At 43.5% G+C, this 17,153-nt stretch overlaps 1 protein-coding gene across 15 annotated transcripts in view; it reads left to right on the forward strand.

The window, feature by feature from the left end:
* The window catches only part of gtdc1 (glycosyltransferase-like domain containing 1), an 872,535-nt gene that overhangs the window by 9,664 nt on the left and 845,718 nt on the right, over positions 1-17,153 (forward strand). Inside the window, exon 1 of one of the 15 annotated variants that reach the window (XM_068034991.1) lies at positions 3,130-3,175. The exons of the other annotated variants lie outside the window; for them this stretch is intronic. The gene's annotated coding sequence lies outside the window, so the exon portion shown is untranslated. Of the gene's footprint in view, positions 1-3,129; positions 3,176-17,153 lie in introns of those variants that run through there. 15 annotated transcript variants of the gene reach the window in all.

Below are 17,153 nucleotides of genomic sequence, written 5' to 3' on the forward strand. Positions count from 1 at the left end.
ACTAGAACCAGGGGACGCAGTTTAAAAATAAAGGTCTCCCGTTTAAGACGGAGATGACGTGAAATGTTTTCTTGCAGGGAGTTGTTGATCTGGAATTCTCTTCCCCAGTGAGCAATGGAGGCAGGTTCATTGAATATTTTTAAGGTTGAGGTAGATAGATTCTTGATTGACAAGGGAGTCAAAGGTTATTGGGGTAGACAGGAAAGTAGAGCTGAGGCCACAATCAGATCATGATCGTATTGAGTGACCTACTCCTGCTCCTAATTCGTATGTTCCCCAGCCTATTCTAGTGAATATTAAAGTTCTCCACAGATGCTGCCAGACCTGCTGAGTATTTCCAGCACCTTTTTTTATTATTGAATATTAAAGTTCATTGAGCACTGTTTGAAAAACAGGAAGCTTTAATGGCCAATATGGCTCACTTTTGCAGTAGCAAAATCTAAACAGGCATTCAACTCATAGTTGCTCATGGAATCCTGAGCTTAATGACCATTTGCCTACAATCATACAGCAAACACTGCACTTCAGATTATCTCGTCGTATGTGCTTTGAGAGGTTAATTTTGGAGATAAATAAATGGCCGCTGCACCATGCATATTATGAAGTTTGGTTTGATTTTTGCACAGTGCTGAGTTAGCTGATCTAATTTGGACAGGTAGAAGAGGAACAACAGTTCTTGAGTGTTCTTGGGGGACAGAGAGAAGAAAAACCAGTCCTGTTTTCCCTTTTATGTCATGATTGAGTGAAACCTTTGGGAAAATACACGTATATGGACATTGAATTAAGGTAGGATCGGGCTCAGGTGTGATGCGTGCAGGATGGATTAGCCTGCTGATGCGTAGAGTCTGAAATTGCACGGGTAGAGTGTTCACTTGAGCAACAGGAGGGGGACTGGAACCCAGCAAAAGTAGCACTTTCAGGAGTGGAGAGGAGAAAATGGGGAAGGATATTTTTTTTAAAAATTGCAGTGGGAAAGAATTCCTTTGGGGCTATGATACATATTTCACTATAAAGTTTAGCAAACTATATTGCTCTTGTTTGAAGCCTTTATATTCAAATTAAAATTATACTAGGCTGGCATTAAAACCTTGCCATGAAAATGTGTCTTATTTTTAAAAAAAAAGTGTACTTCTGGATTTTTTTTTTTTATATTCACAATGAGTAGAATTTCTCATTTTCAAGTTAGAGAGTAGTGATGACATTGTCCTCTTAACGCTACAGAGAAGCTCAGTCAATATATAGTATTGGTTGGCAATCTGTACACAAGTATACTGATGAATTCCCATCATATTACCACAGTGATAGAAATTGTTGCCAGGGTACATATGACCTCCATGTAGTCATGTTGGCCTTATGTTTATATGGCACCAAATGTGGATTAATATCAGAGTCAAACAGTCGACTGTAAAGATGAGATTTGTGCTGACATCTGTCTAGATCACATTGGCTTGACTTTTCCAAGCAAAACGAATGAGTAAATGGCTTAAAAATTTTTTTTGTATATTTTTCCCCCAAGTATCTTGTATCCTGTTTCAGAATCTTTGGGATTGGCTGTGCTAGTCCTTTTGGTATGGAGAGCGGTATTTGCTGAAAACACTGCTGTGCTGCCATGTTGATAGTTACAGGAAATTCATGCTATATCTGCTACAACACAAATCTCACACAATTTTGACCTTATTTCTTTAAAAGTAAAAGTTTCTGTTGTGCCAGCTTGTGATTAACATTGCATCTTTGATTTTGTCACATTCTTCAGTTTACTAGCCTGCTAAATTGTAATGCCCCTTTAACTCATCATTGCTAAATACTCTCCTCTGCTGGTTTTGGGAAGATGAATTTTTATTTATTCACTCGCAGGATGTGGGCATCGCTGGCAAGGCCAGCATTTATTGCTCACCCCTAGTTGCCCTTGAGAAGGTGGTGGTGAGCTGCTGCCTTCAACTGCTGCACTGCATGTGGTGTAGGTACTCTCATGGTGCTGTTAGGTGGGGAGTTCCAGGATTTTGGTCCATTGATGATGAAGGAACTGTGATATACTTCCAAGTCAGAATGGTGTGGAGGTGGTGGTATTTCCTTGTCCTTCTAGAGGGTGTTTATAAAGTCCTTGTGCAACTTGAGTATCTTTGGATGTACACTAGGTAAAAGATAACTGTGAATTGCATATTTTTCTTTATTCATTCATGGGATGTGGGTGTCGCTGACCAGGCCAGCATTTATTGTCCATCCCTAATTGCCCTTGAGAAGGTGGTGGTGAGCTACCTTCTTGAACCGCTGCAGTCCATGTGAGGTAGCTACACCCACAGTGCAGTTAGGAAGGGAGTTCCAGGATTTTGATCCAGCGACAGTGAAGGAACGGCGATATCGTTCCAAGTCAGGATGGTGTGTGACTTGGAGGGGAACTTGCAGCTGGTGGTGTTCCCATGCATTTGCTGCCCTTGTCCTTTTTGGTGGTAGAGGTCGCGGGTTTGGAAGGTGCTGTCTAAGCAGCCTTGGTGCGTTGCTGCAGTGCATCTTGTAGATGGTACACACTGCTGCCACTGTGTGTCGGTGGTGGAGGGAGTGAAGGTTTGTAGATGGGGTGCCAATCAAGTGGGCTGCTTTGTCCTGGATGATGTCAAGCTTCTTGAGTGTGGTTGGAGCTGCACCCATCCAGGCATGTGGAGAGTATTCCATCACACTCCTGACTTGTGCTTCATGAAGTTTTAATGCAATGTGGTTCACATTTCTAGCCTTCAACATAACTGGCATCTTTTGTGATACATTGTTCAATCTGATATTCCAACAGTTCATCTGTTGCCATTTTCAATCAGTTTCAGCATCATTAACAGAACATTAACATTAAAAATATGAATTATGCTTTCATATGCAGTTTATAGTTTCCTTCCATCGTGTACATCCAGTGTTATTAAAGTTTAAATTTGCACAAGGACTTTATAGACACTCTGTAGATGCCAGAGGTCGCAGGTTTGGGAGGTACTATGCGCAACATTTAGAATACAACCTGTAGCAAGTGACTTGACAATGAACAATTTAATAAGTAAGATTAATCTGACTTTATAAAATAAGCAACAGTCATGGAAACAATTATGAATTTGCTTTTCTGAATAACAGGCTGAGGCTTTTCATTTGGGAGGTGGGAGGGAAGTTGACTACCACTGAAGGTACAATCCATTGCAAGGTAACAAAATTAGATTGTAATATAATTAGAGACTAATAAAATCTCACAATGGAAATAATATGTGTGTGTATATATATATATATATATAATTAAATAAATGACTAGGAGTGATTAGAAAAATGTGTATGCTTCCCAGGGGACTTGGTGAGTATGCAGCACAGTAACTTGCACCTGCAGAGACCACGAATCAATGTCTTAACTCCTTGCTGCGAGTAGAGAATACTGAGTGTGTTTGACATATATATAACATTACTATGGACAGTACAAAATTACAGAGCAATAATCGACATGTTCTGATAATTGCACAGAATCAAAGAGGAAAAGATAGATTTGATAGCCTTGATATGCTGTAGATCATAACTGAAGTAGTCAGATCCCTAAGATTATGTTACAGACTGCATTTTATTTTCTTGTACATAAAATTATTCCATCTTTGATCTTCGTTGCTGAGCTTTTCTGTTCTAATGATTTCTGTAACCACCATCATTAATGCTGCTGAGGTTTGCTCATGTGTTTACTTCATATCCTAAGAGGAGGGATTTTTAGAAACAAAGTAAAATGTGTGGTTTGTCATATGATAGGAAGTGACAGTTCCTTTTTGAAAAACAGTAGACTGTGTTTACCAAGAAGTACACAATCCTGCATATTACATAGAGGATAATGGATACCTCTAAATTGCAGGGTAGCAATCTACTCAAGTGGTTGAGATGATATCAGAAACTGAGAACAAACCTTGAGTAATTTATGAGCGTCATTTGATCCCATCACTTGGAGTATTGCCCTAAATATACTTATTGCTTTATCCCAGTTTTGCCTGGCCCGTTCCTGAACAGGCTGACTGTTACAATTACAGGGAGGATATCAGTCTTGCTACATCTTGCCCCCATGTCATTCTTAGTGCATGCGTGTAGAAAGCGAGTGTTCATGGGTTATTCCTCAGTGGAAGAATCCTAGCAGATCCTAATCTGATACTCAGCAACTGTTCACACATGTGAACTGCTAGCAGGGCTCACTAGATAATGATCACGAGCTGGAAGTCCGGCTGTTCATTCTTTGTCTTACGTCCCTAGTGCAGGAGTGTTGAGAATTGTCCCAGCAGAGTGTTTAGCCCAGACCAACGATCAAATTAGGTTGGATGAGATACAGACATTGACTGGGGTTATCATAAATTTGGGAATTATATAACTACAGTTTTTTAAACTACTATACTGGCTAAGAATAAACCTGGGATGGCAGGCTCAGTTCCACTCTAGTCAATGCACTTACCAGTGGAGCCACTGGGGGAGTTAGTTATTTCCACTTAATGTAATAAGTCGTGCATCAGTTGCACCTGTGCGGAGGTTTTTCTGAGAGTGAGAAGAAAAATTTGTGTTGGTGCAGCCAGTAATAAAAGTCTAGATTGTGACATTTAAATTGGTTTCTTATGGTAGTGGTGAATTTTTGACTTGAGACCATTTTCTTGCCAATGGGATGTACATTATTTGATTTCAAGTGCTATTGGTAGGCGACAAGGTACATTATGTTCTGGGACACAAGGGTGTGTTGAATTTTGTGACAGAACTTGCTTTATTATCATATTTTTTTGCAATAGCATGTAGGACTGTATACAATTAATACAAGGGATGAATTTCAGATGGATAGATAGTATCAGTATTTTTTTAAATCATAGTGCCTAGGATTATTTAGGAGCTTCATGCAAATTTAATTCAACCGTGAATTCCTCTTAATTTGTGTGTTTTCTTTTGGAAAATGGTTGGCATCACATTAGGCTGGGGAGACTGTACAGCTAAAGCCTTTGGTAATGGTGTTACATGTGCAAGACAAAATGGGCAAATGGCCTTGAGTGCAAAATTACAGAAGTATCTACATTTGGATGTAGATCTGCAGTTTACAAAGATACAATTTTGAGAGAAAAAGTGAAAATTGAGATGTAGTGTGCAAAAGTTTTAATGCAATGAAAGGATTCCTACTTCATCTATAGTACAGAACTTTGTTAACCTTGGAGCTCCTGATACTGTGTAATTAGGCTATTTATATTGTGGCATATATTTTATATGCGCAAGGTTGTCCATGTGCAGTTGTTTGAAAGTTGATGTCTGTACCTTTATTTCTGACTTGCCAGACCTTCCTCCCGTACTGGCACATATCTACAAGTCAGTGATTGGGAAACCGCTTGTCTACATGCCCATTTGTAGCCATTTTTGTTGTCAGTGGTGCTCTTTAGCTGGTTGTGCTGCCTCTGAAGGTAACAGCATCACATTTACTTCAGAGCACTACGACTGGGTTAAGGATGCTTGCTGTTAGTGGCAGCACTGTAAAGAGGCCATTGTCTGAGAGTCTAAATAATGGGAGTGGGTTGCTAACATTTTCTGAACGAGACTTTGTAATTTGTCCACCCTTTTTTAAAAATTGTGTTAAATGGCGTGAGCATTTTCAGTGTGAAATGTATCACAACTGAGCTTGACCGTCACCTCTGTGATTTCAGTCTCCATCACAATTCACCTTGCCCTCTCCTCTGATTTTACTAATTGTCCTCACTAAATCTCTTCCTTAATATAAGCTCTCCTACCCACCTCTTGATCTTGCCATCTCTCATGGCCTTTTAAAAAAATTAGTTCTCAGGACGTAGGTGTTGCTGGCAAGGCTGGCATTTATTGACTAGGCTGGCTTCTGGTATGACCTTTTTCCTCAACCGAGGATTCCCCCCCACTGTTGTTGACAGTGCCCTCAACCGTGTCTGGCCCATTTCCCATACCTCTGCCCTCAACCCTTCTCCTCCCTCCCAGAACCGTGACAGGGTTCCCCTTGTCCTCACTTTCCACTCCATCAGCCTCCATATCCAAAGGATCATCCTCCGCCATTTCCGCCACCTCCAGCGTGATGCCACTACCAAACGCATCTTCCCCTCCCTTCCCCTGTCAGCATTCCAAAGGGTTCGTTCCCTCCGCGACACCCTGGTCCACTCCTCCATTACACCCACCACCCCATCCCATGGCACCTACCCCTGCAACCGCAGGAGGTGTAATACCCTGCCCATTTACCTCCTCTCTCCTCATGATCCCAGGCCCCAAACACTCCTTTCAGGTGAAGCAGCGATTTACTTGTACTTCTTTCAATGTAGTATACTGTATTCGCTGCTCACAATGTGGTCTCCTCTACATTGGGGAGACCAAGCGCAGACTGGGTGACCGCTTTGCGGAACACCTCCGCTCAGTCCGCAAGCAGGACCCTGAGCTTCCGGTTGCTTGCCATTTCAACCCTCCCCCCTGCTCTCATGCTCACATCTCTGTCCTGCGATTGCTGCAGTGTTCCAGTGAACATCAATGCAAGCTCGAGGAACAGCATCTCATCTACCGATTAGGCACACTACAGCCTGCCGGACTGAACATTGAGTTCAATAATTTCAGAGCATGACAGCCCCCCATTTTACTTTCATTTTTAGTTGTTCTTTTTTTCTTTTTTACAACCTTTTTTTTTGCATTTATTTCATTTCATCTTAGTTTGTTCAGTTTGCTTACCCACTGTTTTTTTCATGTTTGCACTTGCTGCTGTTCAATATTCAGTCCGTTAACACCTTATCTGTACTAATGCTTTGTCTTTCAACACACCATTAACATATTGTTTGCCTTTGCTCCATGACCTTTTGGTCAGCTATGTGGCCTTGTCTAATCTCCACCTTCTCCTTTGTTATCTCTTGCCCCACCCCCATCTCACTTGCTTATAACGTGTGACATTTCTAATATTTGTCAGTTCCGAAGAAGGGTCACTGACCTGAAACGTTAACTCTGCTTCTCTTTCCACAGATGCTGCCAGACCTGCTGAGTGGTTCCAGCATTTCTTGTTTTTATTTCAGATTTCCAGCATCCGCAGTATTTTGCTTTTATTATTATGGCATTTATTGGCAATGGCTTATAAGGTTGCCAGAAAAAATGGTAAGCCCGAGAATTGGGAGCAATTTAGAATCCAGCAAAGGATCACCAGGAAACTGATAAAGGGAAAAGGGAATATGAATGCAAGCTAATGAGAAACATAAAGGCGGACTGTAAATGCTTCTTTAGGTATGTGAAAAGGAAAAGATTAGCAAGGACAAATGTGAGTCCATTTCAGGTGGAGACAGAAGGGTTTGTGGTGGAGAATGGGGAGATGGCAGAGAGCCGAAACAATTACTTTGTGTCTGTCATCACGGAGGAAGGTACAGAAAATCTCCCAGAAATACGAGGGAACCAAGGGACTTGTAAAGTGAGGAACTGAAAGAAATTAGTATTAATAAAGAGGTAGTATTCAACAAATTAATTGGACTGAAAGTTGATAAATCCCCTGGACTAGTTGAGCTACATTGCAGAGTATTGAAGACAGAGGCTATAGAGATAGTGGATGCATTGGTGGTTACCTTTGAAAATTCTGTGGATTGTGGAAAGGTTCCTGCAGACCGGAAGTAGCAAATATAACCCCACTATTTAAGAAGGGAGAGAGAGAGAAAACTGAGAATTACAGGCCTGTTAGTTTGACATTAGTCATAGAGTTATACAGCAGAGAAACAGGCCCTTCGGCCCATCGTGTCTGTGCCAGCTGTAAAGCACCTAACTATTCTAATCCCATTTTCCAGCACTTGGCCCGTAGCCTTGTATGCTATGGCGTTTCAAGTGCTCATCTAAATACTTCTTAAATGTTGTGAGGGTTCCTGCCTCCACCACCTCTTCAGGCAGTGTGTTCCAGATTCTAGCCACCCTTTGGGTGAATTTTTTTTTCCCTCAAATCCCCTCTAAACCTCCTGCCCCTTACCTTAAATCTATGCCCCCTGGTTATTGACTCCTCTGCTAAAGGAAAAAGTTTCTTCCTATCGACCCTATCTATGCCCCTCGTAGTTTTGTATACCTCAATCATGTCCCCCCTCAGCTTTCTTTGTTCTGAGGAAAACAACGCTAGCCTTTTCAGTCTCTCTTCATAGCTGAAATGCTCCAGCCCAGGCAACATCCTAGTGAATCTCCTCTGCATCCTGTCCACATCCTTCCTATAGTGTGGTACCCAGGACTGTACACAGTACTCCAGACGTGGCCTAACTAGCATTTTATACAGCTCAATCATAACCTCTCTGCTTTTGTATTCTATGCCTCAGCTAATAAAGGCAAGTATCCCATATGCATTCCGAACCACCTTATCTACCTGTGCTGCTGCCTTCAGTGATCGATGGACAAGTACACCAAGGTCACGCTGACCCTCTGTACTTCCTAGGGTCCTTACAATCCATTGTTTATTCCCTTGCCTTGTTAGTCTTCCCAAAATGCATCACCTCACACTTCTCAGTATTAAATTCAATTTGCCACTGCTCTGCCCATTTTACCAGTCCATCTATATCTTCCTGTTATCTAAGGCTTTCCTCCTCACTATTTACGACACCACCAATTTTGTGTCATCTGTGAACTTACCTCCTATATTCACGTCTAATTCATTGATATACAGTACAAACAGCAAGGGTCTTAGTACCGATCCCTGTGGTACACCACTGGTCACAGGCTTCCACTTGCAAAAACAACCCACGACCATCACCCTCTGCCTCCTGCCACTAAGTAGGAGGGAAAATGTTAGAATCTATTATAAAGGATGTGATAACTGGACACTTGGAAAATAATATGCTTGGGCAGAGTCAACCTAGATTTATGAAAGGGAAATCATGGCCGGAATTTTACGCCCCTTACAGGAAAGGGCTACAGGCGAAGGGAGCAGTGTAAAATTGGGAGCTGGGGGGTGCTGTTCCCGTCGTCGTCTTCCCCCCGCTGCAATTTTATGAGTGGCGGTGACAAATGGCTCGCCTACCCCAGGCCAATTAATTGCCAGTTAAGGGCCTCTTCTTGCCGCCACTGGGATATTGCTAAAGGCGAGCAGGCAACTCAAGACCTCAGGAGGCTGGCCAGAAAAACCTGGCAGCCTCCTTGTGGGCTGAGAGGGAGGAGCCCTCCTGATCAGGCCCCCACACAGCACAAGTCAACCCCAGTGTCGCTGCTGGAACGGAGAGCTGCCGGCCCACTGATTGACTGGCAGCTCTTGGATGCGGGACTTCCTGCTTCAGAGGGGCAGAACAAAGAATAGTACAGCACAGGAACAGGCCATTCGGCCCTCCAATCCTGCGCCGATCTTGATGCCTGTCTAAACTAAAACCTTCTGCAGCTCCAGGGACCGTATCCCTCTATTCCCATCCTATTCATGTATTTGTCAAGATGCCTCTTAAACGTCGCTATCGTACCTGCTTCCACCACCTCCCCCGGCAGCACATCCCCTCTAAACTTTGCCCCTCGCACCTTAAACCTATGTCCCCTAGTAACTGACTCTTCCACCCTGGGAAAAAGCTTCTGACTTTCTGACTATCCACTCTGTCCATGCCACTCATAACTTTGTAAACCTCTATCATGTCGCCCCTCCACCTCCGTCGTTTCAGTGAAAACAATCCGAGTTTATCCAACCTCTCTTCATAGCTAATGCCCTCCAAACCAGGCAACATCCTGGTAAACCTCCTCTATACCCTCTCCAAAGCCTCCACGTCCTTCTGGTAGTGTGGCGACCAGAATTGCATGCAATATTCTAAGTGTGGCCTAACTAAGGTTCTGTACAGCTGCAGCATGACTTGCCAATTTTTATACTCTCTGCCCCGACCGATGAAGGCAAGCATGCCGTATGCCTTCTTGACTACCTTATCCATCTGCGTTGCCACTTTCAGTCACCTGTGGACCTGCACACCCAGATCTCTTTGCCTGTCAATACTCCTAAGGGTTCTGCCATTGACTGTATACTTCCCATCTGTATTAGATCTTCCAAAATGCAATACCTCACATTTGTCCGGATTAAACTCAAATACTGCCATTTCTCCGCCCAGGTCTCCAACCGATCTATATCCTGCTGTATCCTCTGACAATCCTCATCACTATCTGCAACTCCACCAACCTTTATGTTGTCCGCAAACTTACTAATCAGACCAGCTACATTTTCCTCCAAATCATTTATATATACTACAAAGAGCAAAGGTCCCAGCACTGATCCCTGCGCAACACCACTAGTCACAGCCCTCCATTCAGAAAAGCACCCTTCCACTGCTACCCTCTGTCTTCTATGACCGAGCCAGTTCTGTATCCATCTTGCCAACTCACCTCTGATCCTGTGTGACTTCACCTTTTGTACCAGTCTGCCATGAGGGACCTTGTCAAAGGCTTTACTGAAGTCCATATAGACAACATCCACTGCCCTTCCTTCATCAATCATCTTCGTCACTTCCTCAAAAAACTCAATCAAGTTAGTGAGACACGACCTGCCCTTCAGAAAACCATGCTGCCTCTCGCTAATGAGTTCATTTGCTTCCAAATGGGAGTAAATCTTGTTCCTTACCACTGACGTAAGGCTCACCGGCCTGTAATTTCCTGGATTGTCCTTGCTACCCTTCTTAAACAAAGGAACAACATTGGTTATTCTCCAGTCCTCTGGGACCTCGCCTGTAGCCAATGAGGATACAAAGATTTCTGTCAAGGCCCCAGCAATTTCCCACCCAAGGACAAATAATGGCCAGGGCCACGTAAAATCACTGAGTGGCTTCCAGGTCTGGTGGAGGCGGGCTTGCCCGTGACTTTTTGGCCAGTGGGCAGGGACTCCAACCTGAAGTAAAATTCCAGTCCATGTTTGACAAACCTGTTGGAGTTTTTTGAGGAAGTTTCTTGTAGCAGCATAGATAAAGGAGAACCAGTGGACGTGGTGTATTTGGATTTTCAGAAGGCTTTTGATAAGGTCCCACACAGGAGGTTTGTAAGCACAATTAGAACACATGGGATTGGAGGTCATATACTGGTATAGATTGAGAATTGGTTAACAGACAGAGAATAGGAATAAATGGGTCATTCTCAGGATGGCAGGCCTCGTTGGGTACCGCAAGAATGAGTGCTGGGGCCACAGTTAATCACAATCTATAGAAATGATTTGGATGTGGGGACCAAATGTTATATTTCCAAATTTGCTGATGACACAAAACTAAGTGGGAATGTAAATTGTGAGGAGGATGCAAGGAGGCTTGAAGGTCTTGGACAGGCTAAAATGAATGGATAAGAACATGGCAGATGGAATACAATGTGAATAAGTGTGAAGTTATCCACTTTGGTAGAAAAAACACAAAGGCGGAGTATTTCTTAAATTAGAATTAGAATTTGGTGAGAGGTTGGGAAGTGTTGATGTCCAAAGGGACCTCGGTGTCCTTGTTCATGAGTCACTAAAAGCTAGCATGTGCAGCAAGCAATTAGGAAGGCAAATGGTATGTTGGCCTTCATTGAAAGGGGATTTGAGTACGGGAGTAAAGATGTCTTGCTGCAATTGTATAGAGCCTTGGTGAGACTGCACCTGGAGTATTGTGTACAGTTTTGATCTCCTCATCTAAGGAAGAATATACTTGCCATAGAGGGAGTGCAACAGAGGTTCACCAGACTACTCCGTGGAATGGCAGGATTGTCTTATGAGGAGAGATTGTGGAAACTCGGCCTGTATTCTCCAGAGTTTCGAAGAATGAGAGGCGATCTCATTGAAACTTAATAAATACTACAGGGTGGGCATGACAAGGTGGATGTTGATAGGATGTTTCCCCTGGTGAGTCTAGAGCCAGGGAACATAGTCTCAGAATAAGGGGCAGGCCATTTAAGACTGAGAAAAGGAGGAATTTCTTCACTCGGAGGGTGGTGAGTCTTTGGAATTCTCTACCCCAGAGGCTTGTGGAAGCTCAATCATTGAGCATGTTCAAGACAGAAATCGAATGATATCTGGTTACTAATGACATCAAGGAATATGGGGATAGTGTGGGAAAATGGCGTCGAGGTAGATGTTCAGCCATGAACTACTTGAATCGTGGAGCAGCTCGACGGGCTGAATGGCCTACTCCTGCTCCTATGTTCCTGTTTGCCCTGAGCAAGTGGTGGCGGTCTTGGTTCTTATACCATTGTAGTTGTGTGGTGATGCTGTCACACTGTGTTGTTTGGCAGGGGATTCTAGGATTTTGACCTAGGGACTATGAAGGGACAGTGATATGTGTCCAAGGCAGGATGGTGTGCGACTTTGAAGGGACTTGAGGAGATGTTCACATGCACCCCGCTGTCCTTGTGCTTCTAGGTGGAGGTTGTGGGTTTGGGAAGTGCTGCTGAAGAAGTCTTGATCGGTTTCTGCAGTTGGAAGAGTAAGGAGGATACATACTCCTTGGAAATTAAGCCTCTAAATAGGGTAGAGGAGCAGAGGGATCTGTGGATCCAAGCATAGATGGATTTCAGGCAAAGCTAGATAAACACGTGAAGGAGAAAGGAATAGATGAATGTGATGGGATTAGATGAAGAAGGGTGGGAGGAGGCTCGAGTGGAGCATGAGCACTGGCCTGGACCTTTTGAGCTGAATGGCCTGTTTCTGTGCTGTAAATATTATGTAATGTAAATAATACACATTGCAGCAACTTTATGCGCGTGGTATGGGTGGATATTTAAGCTAATGGGTGGGTGCCAATCAAACAGACTGCTTTTTTTGGTTGGTGTTGAATTCCTTGAGTGTTGCTGTGGCAATTGTACCTGGCCAGACAAATGGATATTGTCCTATCCCACTCCTGACGTGCTTTGTGGAGGTGCTGGGGGAGTCAGGAAGTGAGCCACTCGCCACAGAATACTCAGCCCCTGACCTGCTTTAGTAACCATGGCCTTTATGTGGCTGTTTCAGTTGAGTTTCTGGTAAATGATGCTGCCCAGGATATTGGTGATGGGAGATTTGATGGCAATGCCATTGAATGCCATGGGGAGATGGTTAGGCTGTCTTATAGGAGAAGGTCATTGCCTAGCACTTGTGTATTGCGAATGTTACTTGTCACTTGTCAGCCCAAGCTTGAATGTTGTTGGGTTTTGTTGCATGTGGACATGGACTGCTTAATTATCTCAGGAGCTGAACACTTGAGTCATCAGCGAACCACCCCATTTCTGACCTTGTACTGGAGGGAAGATCATTAATGAAGCAACTAAAGATAGTTGGACCTAGGATGCTGCCTTAAAGAACTCCTGCAGCAATGTCCTGCGATGAGTGACCTCCAACAACCCTAACCATTGTTCTTTGTACAAGGTATGGAGAGTTTTCTCCCAATCTACAAACTCCCTGCTGCAAACTCCATTTCCTAGTCGCCAACTCCATCCCTTTCCCTGGCAACTGAGGCTCAATTAGACCGTACGCCACTTTGGAATCATCCTTGACCCTGAAGCGAGCTTCCGACGGTCGGTGCCATCACTAAGACATCGATTTCCACCTCTGTAACATCGTCTGACTGTGCCCTTATCTCAGCTCATCTGTTACTGAAACCCTCATCCGTGCTTTTGTTATCTTTAGACTTGATTATTCCAATGCACTCCTGGCTGACCTCCCACATTCTACCCTATGTAAATTTGAGGTAATCCAAAACTCTGCTGCCTGTGTCCTAATTCGCACCAAGTCCTGTTCATCCATCATCCCTGTGCTTATTGACCCACATTGGCTCTTGGTTAAGCAACGTACTGGTTTTAAAATTTTCATGCTTTTCAGATCCCTCCACGGCCCCTCTCCTCCCTATCCCTGTGATCTCCTGCAGCCTCTTAACCCTCTGAAATATCTGCATCCCTAATTCTGGCCTCTTGAGCATCCCTGATTTTGATTGCTCCACCATTGATCCATCTTCAGCTACCAAGGCCCAAAGCTCTGGAATTCCCTCCCTAAACCTCTCCGCGCCTCTATCTCTCTTTCCTCCTTTAGGATGCTCCTTAAAACTTGCTTCTTTGACCAAGATTTTGGTCATTTGTCCTGATATCTCCTATGCAGCTCAGTGTCAGATTTTCCTGTGAAGTGCCTTGGGATGTTTTATTGCATTAAAGGTGCTATATAAATGCAAGTTAATGTTGATCATCTTTGACTTCAGAACTTCTCTACTCCCAGATCCCATCTATGATCTCTCTGTTGTATCCCTCACTATCCATACACCCCTACCTCCTACGGAACCACACTTACTTCTGCATCTAACTCTGGAAGCATAACTCCCCAAGCAACTTAGAATTGCGCTCTCAAGCTGCTGACTGGCTCACCTGTGGTCTTCCATTGACCATGATGCTGATCCACTTGCTCACTTCCACCTTTGGTGTTCTTGTTCCCAGAAAACATTTACTCACCAAGTGCAAGGGATGCAAACCTGAGCATATCTGACATACAACTTGTTTACCCATATATCACTAGATCTGGCTGGACTTTCTTGAATTCAATTGGGCCTCACTGTCTTCTGCCAAAACTGCCAAGTTTATCAGAAGCATCCTGGAGTGCAAACCTAACCCACCACTTCTTTTCATTGCTATGTCTTTCCTGCCCCCTCCACCCTACTCTTCAACAAGTGCAAGGAGCTCATGGACTTCCTTGTCACTAAGAATCATAGAATAGTTATAGCACAGAAGAAGGCCACTTGGCCTGCCATGTCTGTGCCAGGCCTCCCCAAGAGCAACTCAACTACTCCCACCCCCTGCCCTTTCTCCATAGCCCTGAAAACTCTCTTATCTTCAGGTGCTTATCTGGTTCCCTTTTGAAAGCCCCAATTCGATCTGCCTCCACCACATACTCGGGTCATGCATTCCAGATCCTAATCATTTGCTACATTAAAAAAAAAAGTGAAGCTTTTTTGCCAGTTTTTTTTTGCCAATCACCTTAAATTAGTATTCTCCATCCTCCCGTCAATGGGAACAGTTTCTCTCTATCTACACTATCTGTCTAGACCCCTCATGACCACTCCTATCAAATCTCTTCTCAGCCTCCTCTTCTCCAAGGAAAACAGCCCCAGCTTCTCCAATCTATCCATGTTGCTGAAATCCCTCATACCTGGAACCATTCTTGTAAATCTTTTCTGCATCCTCTCCAATGCCTTCACATCCTTCCTAAAGGTTGGTACCCAGAATTGGGGACAGTACTCCATTTGAGGCTGAACCAGTGTTTTATGAAGATTCATCATAACTTCCTTGCTTTTGTACTCTATGCCTCTATTTATAAAGCCCAAGATCCTGGATGCCTTTTTAACCACTTTTTCAAATGTCCTGCCACCTTCAACGATTTGTGCACATAGATCCCCAGGTCTCTCTGTTCCTGCATCCTCTTTAGAATTGCGCCCTTTATTTTATACCTCGTTCTTTTTACCAAAATGTACCACTTCACACTTCTCTGCATTAAATTTCATCTGCACTTGTCTGCCCATTTCACCAGCCTGTCTATGTCCTCTTGAAGTCCATCAGTATCCTTCTCACAGTTCCCAATACTTTCAAGTTTTGTGTCGTCTGCAAACTTTGATATTGTGCCCTGCATGCCCAAGTCTCAGTCATTAATAATATATATGAAGAAAAGCAGTGATCCTAGTACCAACCCATGGGGATCCCTGCTGCATTCCTTCCTCTAGTCTGAAAAGCAATTGTTCACGACTGCTCTCTTTTCTGTTACCTAGCCAACTTTGTATCTATCCATGCTGCCACTTTGTATGCATGCTGCCACTTTCCCTTTTGTTCCATCAGTTTTAACCCTACTGGCAAGACTATTATGTGACACTTTATCAAATATCTTTTGGAAGTTCATATCCACTACATCAGCTGCATTACCTTTATCAACCATCTCTGTTACCTCATCAAAAAACTTAAGCAAGTTAAGCATGATTTGCCTTGAATAAATATGTGCTGGCTTTCTCTAATTCATCCACACTTGTCTAAGTGACTGTTAATTTTGTCCTAGATTAAGCTTTCCCTCCACTGAGGTTAAACTGACTGGCCTGTAGTTGCTGGGTTTATCCTTGCACCCTTTTTTGAACAAGTGTGTAACACTTGCAATTCTCCAGGCCTCTGGCAACACAGTTGGACCGCTGGATGATTATGGTGAGTGCCTCTGCAATTTCCACCCTTACTTCCCACAGCATCCTTGCATGCATCCCATCTGGTCCTGGTGCCTTATCAACTTTAAGTTCAGCCAGCCTTTTTAATACCTCTTCTATATCAATCTTTAGTCCATCCAGTATCTCCACTGCCTGCAGATTGAGACTATCTGCTCAGCTTCCTTTGCTGTTTCCTCCACTTCCTTCACCCACCAGAACAAACATCTCCCTGCTGAAGCAGTGACTTATGACTTTCTCTAGTTTCTCTCATCTTCCTTCATGTTCTCTCCAAGTTCATCTTGTCCAGGAGATCACCACCTGTTTCTTTATCCTTTTCCATTAAACTGCTGATCACCCAACTTCCCTTTCTGGCCCCCATACAAGCTGCTATTGCAATGGTTCCCTCTCCTCAAGAACTATTTTCCATTCCACCCAATCTCTTTCAAATATGCCATCATTATCCCTTATCAAAAAGATTCTTGCAATTTCCTGCCTTCATTTTCTGTCCAAAGTTCTTGAATATGTCTCTTGTTTAAAAAGCCCATCTTTCTTGAAACTCCATGTTTAAAACTTTGAAATCCAAATCTGTGTCCTTTAGTGCATCGCTCACCTGTCACAGCACTGAAACAGCTCTAATGAAAGTCACAAATTACGTTCTCTGTGACTTTAATCATAGTGTTTTTGCCTCCTCGACTTCACTGCAGCCTTTGAATTACTTGACTTTATCATCCTTCTCCAACACCTCTCCTCTATTCCAACTCATTGGGACAGTCCAGTCATAGCCAGTGCATCTTCAGCCAAAGCTTTTCTTTTCCCCCCCACACCATTATCTCTGGATTCCTGTAAGGGTGTATACTCAGCCCTCTGCTTCATCAGCTATGTGCTGCCACTTGGTGACATCTTCCACAGGTATTGAGACATGTCCACTGACAAAACTCAGTGTGAATTCACCATCTTTTTTTACCTCTGTGAGTGCTCTTTCGGCATTCAGTTTGAACGCACTGCATATTCTGACAGTTCAACATTCGGAAGACCGAGGCCATCATGTTCGGATAATGACTAGATAATCTGTTT

The sequence above is a fragment of the Heterodontus francisci genome, chromosome 7, assembly GCF_036365525.1.
Source record: "Heterodontus francisci isolate sHetFra1 chromosome 7, sHetFra1.hap1, whole genome shotgun sequence".
Classification (NCBI taxonomy): Eukaryota; Metazoa; Chordata; class Chondrichthyes; order Heterodontiformes; family Heterodontidae; genus Heterodontus; species Heterodontus francisci.